Consider the following 6813-nt stretch of genomic DNA (forward strand, 5'->3'; position numbering starts at 1 on the left):
ACCCCTCCATTGTGAATGGTAAATGCATTAAAAATGGGGAGAAAAAGCATGTTCTTATATTTCAGTCATAAATGTGTATTTCATGAAACATATGGTAAATTGGGAAAAAAATACATGTACTGCATGTAGGAAGCCTGTAAAATAATCTGAGGACACAGGTGAGAGGACTTCTTGTCAAATGTATCTTATTTTGTGGCTTTTACCGAAGCTGTCATCATAGCAAAGTGATAATTTATTGTACCGTTTGCTTAGCATAAGATAATTCTGATCATGTCTTCCTCCTAGATGAACAGTAGAGGCAAGCTGATGAAACTATATGGTGGCTTAGAAAAGTCTCAGGGACAGAGGGACTGCACAAAGGGACATACTGTGCCTGTTTGCATTTTGGGTAGAAATGTGTGGGTTGCTGGGGTGGGGGGTGTGGATGAAATGGGGAATTAGGTGTGCGAGAATCCAGTTGTCCCCATATGTGAGAAGAAAGGAGCACAATAGTGAGGTGCCTTTTGAAAAAAAAAAAAAAAAAAAATCAGTTCAAGGTAGGCCTGAAGCAGTTGATCATTCACTGAGGTCTTATCCATCAGATATCTCTTGGTGCACAGTTACTATCATGTCCTGTAGTATCTGATGAATTTAGAGTCTTATTCAGTGCTGAGGCTTCCTACATTAGGAGGAGCCTTTGAAAAAACACTCTGGAGTTAAAGAACTGAGTTTTGAGCACACAAATGTGTGTCAATGGTATCTACAACTGCAATACCCAGTTGTAACTAATTTCATGTGTTTTGCAAGTGAACTTAAAATAGCACATGTTGGAAATCAGGGGATGAGAAATGGAATGGCCTGTGTTCTACAATGGAGTGGTATGTGAAACACTCCTGGGTGTCAACAGCAGCTAGCCTGAGGTACTCACATTGGTTTGAAACAATACTTGGAGACTTCGCAACTGTCTTGAACTTTAAAGGCAACTCATAAAGGGTGACTAAGGTTAGATTACAGTTTGATTGTGAACCAAAGCTGGTATACAACTCATCTAGTCTTAGGTTGTGTATATGTGCAGAGTTCGTCTTTCCTTTTCCTTCCAGTGTTGCTGCCCTGTGCTTAATTCTTCTGCTCTGGTTTCTCCCTTTGATTTATTTTTTCACTTGTGCTACCTGTCTCAAGCGATTGACTCACAGTCATAATCTTTTTTTAATTCCCACCTGCAAATTTCCTTGTTCTCAGTACATTTTCTGACACACAACAGATTCAACTTTCCAGAAGGCACTCTCACTTGGGAGCGTGGTGCTTTGCTCTCTATTACCGAGGTCTGTCTCTCTCTGACTGTCACTTGGTACCCTTTAACACCATCTACCTAATCATCACTCAGTTTTTCTGTGACCAGTCCATTAGCACAGTCTCTTTCCCTCCCTCACAGCTTGCTCCCAGCTCTTTACTCAATACCCTTCCTTCTGCTGATGCCAATTTTAAGTTCTGGAGCTTTATCCCTTGATTCCCCTTGTGATATCTGCTTTCACATCCCTAAAAACTTCCTACACTGCTATTGTTGCTTTGTGCAACAGACTTTCCTACTCCACTTCTGGTGTACAAGGCGGGGGGGTGTCTCTGAACACATACTCATCACCACACTTGAGAAGGACAGTCTTGAAGGGTGCTTCTTGACTCCAGCCAAACCCTTCAGTCTGCTCTGCTATCTGACTCTGTGCCACTGGGACCTGAATGAATTGACTATTCGTGCACAATGTTTTCTGAGCACTGGATTTTTTGATTGGGTGTTAGTTATCAAAACACCATTAGAGTCAGTGTTAGGTGCTTATTATACTCCATTCTCTGAAAATGCCACAAGGTAGTTATTTTTTCAATATGTAAATTAACAAAAATATCGCTGCCTTTCCCTCTTTAAAAGGGACTGTAGGGAAGGCTCAGACATACAATAGTGACACCATTTACTGTTTGGTACCCTCAACAGACAGCACTGAGGCCACTCGGTTAATAAGATCTTAATGTTGAGACTGACTTGGAAAGCCCTAAACAGTACCACAGCCCTGTAATAGCAGCAAAAATCACTAACCAAGCTAGTCTGAGGAAACAATTTCGGGTGGGGACAGAAATCCCTGGGACGGGTAGTCCTGTATAATGTCCCTCATGTATGTTTGGTAAATGTTTCTTCTCTTGCACAAAATGAGCTCTCTTCACAACTGCGTGTGGTTGCGTGGCTAACCTTGCATTGTGTGTGATGACGCTTTGCCTCACCTCTTCTGTTGCGCTGCACTCCTGCAGAAAGCCAGTCGGTCCCAGACCGAGAGCTGGATGAGAGATGGGGTGGTAGCTTGTGAGACAAGTCTGACAACTCTTTGGGCAGCCTGCTACGGAGAAGATGAGGGGGCTACGGGAAAGCCAGCAGGCCAAAGGAGCACAAATATTTCTCTCTAGTTAACCATCGTGTTGCGTACAGCTGAGGGACAACTTTTGCCCCCTCTTCTTGTGGGACAACATGTGAAGACTGTGAGAGTCTGCAGCCCATCTTGGCTGTGATGACAAAGCACATGGATGGTGGCCATAAGGATTTCCTATGGGAACAGAAAATGGCCCCCTCTCAGCACAGTCTTTTCTGAAAAACTTTTTCAGAGGTTACTTGCCAACAAGCCTAATTCTAAAATGTGATCCAAACAGATACAGGAGACAGCCCCTTCTGCTGGCCAGGTTAGCTTGTTCCCTTTGCATTCAAGTTCTTGTCAATTTGGTTACAGTTACCCTAATGAACACAGCCAGCAGAAAATGGTCCACATCTTAACGTGGCAGTATTTACCCAAGCAAGAAGTACGTCTGTGGTACTTCCAGAGAGCAGAGCTGAGCAACTGGGTCTAACAGCAGAGAACTCGCCTAGCTAATCCCCATGATATAATTCTGCCAGAAACACAGTTTTACATTACAGGATAAGTTAGGAGTTTCTGACTGTGCTGCTTGATTTTATTTTGATGGCTACTGTTTAGCAAATTGACCCCATGCCTCTCCTTTTAGGGATGCAGTTTTACTTACAACTGTTCATGGGCTTCCTGCTCCTTGCCTGCACTGCCTTCTATGACTAACTTTAACACTGTTATTTTTGTTATTTACAATCATCTGCAGTCAGCAGAAGTTTTATGCTGACAGGCAAAGATGATATGCTGATATTAAGAATTCCAAGACAGCTGATATTTGAAATGGTGTCTCACTTGCCTGTAAAGTCTTTCTTTATACAGAGCTATTAAAATGCTAAACATATCAGGATATTTTCTCAATGTAAGCGACTTGTCATAAACTACTCATGCACAACCACATTCATGCAAACAATATGTTCAGTAGTGGTATCTGAAAGTTATATCTCACTAGATATATCTACTTTGCAGTTGTCTTGGTTGCTACTAAGTATCATATTTGCATTTAGATGTGCAGCTAGAGTTATAAAGGGATCACTGCATGCAGCATCATGCAGGCAGTGGTGGTGTCTTTAAGAACATGACCACGCAGGCTTTCCCCAACAATCTTCTACCCTGCTCTCTTCATACCTAGGCAAATCCAGGCATGGAAATGCTGTATCACACACATCAGCATGGGCAAAACTTGGTTCTTATTACAAGAAATGATGAACCAGAAGGAAAGAACCCAGTTTGAAGCTCAGATTCCAGAATTCAAGACTTGCAGTTCAAAAAAAAGAAGAGTATGTTTGAAAACAAATTTTCAAAAGTAGCTGTACTCTTGAGCCAGACAGCTCTTGAAGTCTCACAACATTAAAATAAATTTGAAGAATGGGTACTATCAAACCAGAAGCTGATCTAATTTACAGTGTCTGTCTAGGCTAGTGTCATCTTCTCTCCTAAGGGACACACACATCACCACAGTGGACAATCAGGAAGTGAACTGCATTGCTAGAAAACTATCATATGCCAACAGTAATTAGCTGAGGTCCTGAAACACAAGAGATTTTTATCCCTTATGTGTTAGTTAACTAGACTCTTCTCACAATCTGTGTAAATATTTCTTTAAGTTTCCAAGGATAATTGGGCTAGAGGGTTCCACAGGCTATTTACACATTGTACAGTATTTAATGTGTGCTGGTTTTTTTTTTTTCCTGTAGTCTGAATGTTCTTGTATCCTGTGAAAAAACAGATAGCAGGTTTCAATTCACTTCTCCACACTTTTGCTGCTTTAGATATATTTTATGGCATTCCCTCCCACTTATTTCCTCTCTAAGCTAAATATTCCCAGCATTTCCAGCCTCTGCTTACCCAAAACTTCTCACCTGTAACTGCCTTTTTGAAGCTCTGAATTGGACTCACTTTTGTGCTGCCAACTATTTTGCAGACATACTCAACAGGATTCCAGAGGAGCAGAGTCCCTCAGCAGAACCCATGCTGTTTTGACCTGCTCCTATCACATGAATCTTGACGTTATACACTTCCTAAAATGAACTTTTATTCATTACCACAGCCTGGTCAGTTTAACTCTAAGACACCAAATCCTTCCTGACTAAAGAACTCATTAAAATAGCAGGGGCAATATCTGTTGACTTCACTGTTGTAGGGGCAAGCACTGATTTGGATTAGCTGTGGATGAAGCTGTTGATACAAGAACCTGCACTCACAAAATCTTTGAATGTTTTCCAAGTTTGCTTAAAATATCTGAAGGTCTTGATAACAACTTTGCAACAGTGCACTTGCGGAATACATCCTCAGCAAGTGAGGAGAAAGGCTTGTGCACTCTTGCAAGTGAGTGGCAGAACGTGAAAGCAGTACACTAGACAGTAGTAGTCCTGGTTGTAAATTCTGTACTTTCTGTTGTCTTAATTACTGAATGCTATCTTAATTTCTTTATATTTAACACCCTTTTAGTAGAAACGGTAACATATCTTCCAGGAAGAAGTTTTTTGCTGGGGTGAAAAACAGCCTCATAAAGCCATACCTTTCCAAAGACAAAGGATGTATGTGTCACAACAGCGGCCAATCCATGAAGCACACTGAGCCAGCACCAAGACTTGGAAACCTTTTTCCAGACAAAGTCCATAAAAAAAGATTGTGTGTAAGCAACATAATCTACAGAGGAAAAACTTGCTACTTTTTTTTTTTTTTTTTTGTCACAACTGAGTTACATTTACTGAGAACTGTATGATTCCTTCCTTACAGAGAAGTAGCCTTTTTGATCTTTGTCCCCTCAAAATACATGCTAAAGTAGCTTCTTCCAGCTGGTGTTCTTATTCCATAACTTTTCTATTAAAGGGGCTCGTGAAGCTTTCTGAGTGGTCATCAAGAGTAAAGCGTTCACGGAGCAATTCTTGCTTTCTTATTAGCTCCTCTGTTGCAGCTTCAGGGGCCCAAATCTACAAAACAAAGGTATTTGTAGTTAATTTGGACATGACTTCCACAACTGAAGCATTAAGAAGATACTGTTAGCCAAACAGAGCCATGTTCTAGCACTCCTTTCCATCCTGAGACACAGACAAAAACTAGTGCAGCCTCCCAGTGGAAGATACCACAATGATTTATGTACATATAAGCAGAGCATTCTCTTATTGTCACTTCCAATCTATAACATGCCATGGGCTCAGGTTAGGGAGAATGTGGGAAAGAAGATCCAAAGCTAATTGTTTAGAATGACTGACTCAGGCCCAAGATCCTCAGAGTGGAAAATAGTGATTAGCTGTAGAGTTGCTGGCAATGTAGCCTTATTCCCCTGAGACCACGGCAGAAACAAGCACAAATCAGGGTTAGGGAAATGGTAAACAAACTCCAAATAAAACTTCCCTGTCAGCAATGGTTTTCTTTTCCTTTTTAAGAAGAAAGAAAAATATTTAAAAAATTACTTCTCTATGATAATCTTTTTCTGTTTCTCAGTTATTTGTGAATGAGTATTAACAAGTCCCTGATACAAAAATTGCATTTCCAGTATTCTAACTCTAGAAAGTAGATATTTAGTGTACTGTGATCCATTTAGTTCAGTAACTGTCACTGACATAAGTAATCATGTGATAACTAACTGAGAAGGCAAGTTAGAAGTTGGTGCTGGTCCCATGCACAAGTACTCCTATTCTTTAAGTGTGAGAATGTAAAAATCCATACCATCAACATAGTTGCATTTGTATTTTGCTGCAGGTCCACTTTAATCCTATTTTAAAACCTGATGAGAACTTGATTTCCATGACAATTTGTTTTATATAAATATATGTGTATATATTATATATAATATACACATATATATGAGCTCTTTACTGTTGTTTTGTGGCAATCTCTCTAGCCTGTGTCACATCATCTATAAGCTACTTGAATTGTGAAGTCATTTCATCAGATTGTTCTGGTTTTTGATCTACAGCAAGATCTAGCTTTAAATGAATGTGACACTGAGCTCATGTTTTGCTACTGTACGTACTTTTCTGGGTTTAAATGCGATGTCATCTTTCTTGGTAGCACCACTGGTTATCAAAGAGTTCAGATAAATAACACTGTCCTTAAGAGAATGTGTTGTCTTTTCAAGAATGGATTTTTCTACAGCTGGCAGAGATACCTGTGAAGTCTGAAAGAGAAGATGTTATCAGTTATACAAATATATCACATTCGGAAGCAAGGCACACATCCTGCACTTTCTGATACTTCTTTTCCTATCTATGTACTGTCAGCATGTTTTTCTTTTTCTGTTCAGAATCTGTTTTTATTAAAGCTGGTTGTTTGCGGGGGGGGGTTTATAACCAAAAATCGTGAGGGGAAACCTTTTAAAAGGCAGAGGATGACTCTCCTTGGACGCTAAAACATTAACTGCTCTTTAAGACTCACAAGACAATCGCCTAGT

At 40.2% G+C, this 6813-nt stretch overlaps 1 long non-coding RNA gene across 1 annotated transcript; it reads right to left on the bottom strand.

The window, feature by feature from the left end:
• Nucleotides 1-4172: 4172 nt before the first annotated feature.
• LOC138686126 (uncharacterized) lies at nucleotides 4173-6783 on the bottom strand. The gene is made up of 2 exons (XR_011325475.1): nucleotides 6397-6783; nucleotides 4173-5350 (listed from the first exon to the last, which is right to left on the bottom strand). It is a non-coding gene; the product is annotated as an uncharacterized lncRNA (long non-coding RNA).
• Between the last annotated feature and the right edge of the window lie 30 nt (nucleotides 6784-6813).

This window comes from Haliaeetus albicilla, chromosome 7 (assembly GCF_947461875.1).
Source record: "Haliaeetus albicilla chromosome 7, bHalAlb1.1, whole genome shotgun sequence".
NCBI lineage: Eukaryota > Metazoa > Chordata > Aves > Accipitriformes > Accipitridae > Haliaeetus > Haliaeetus albicilla.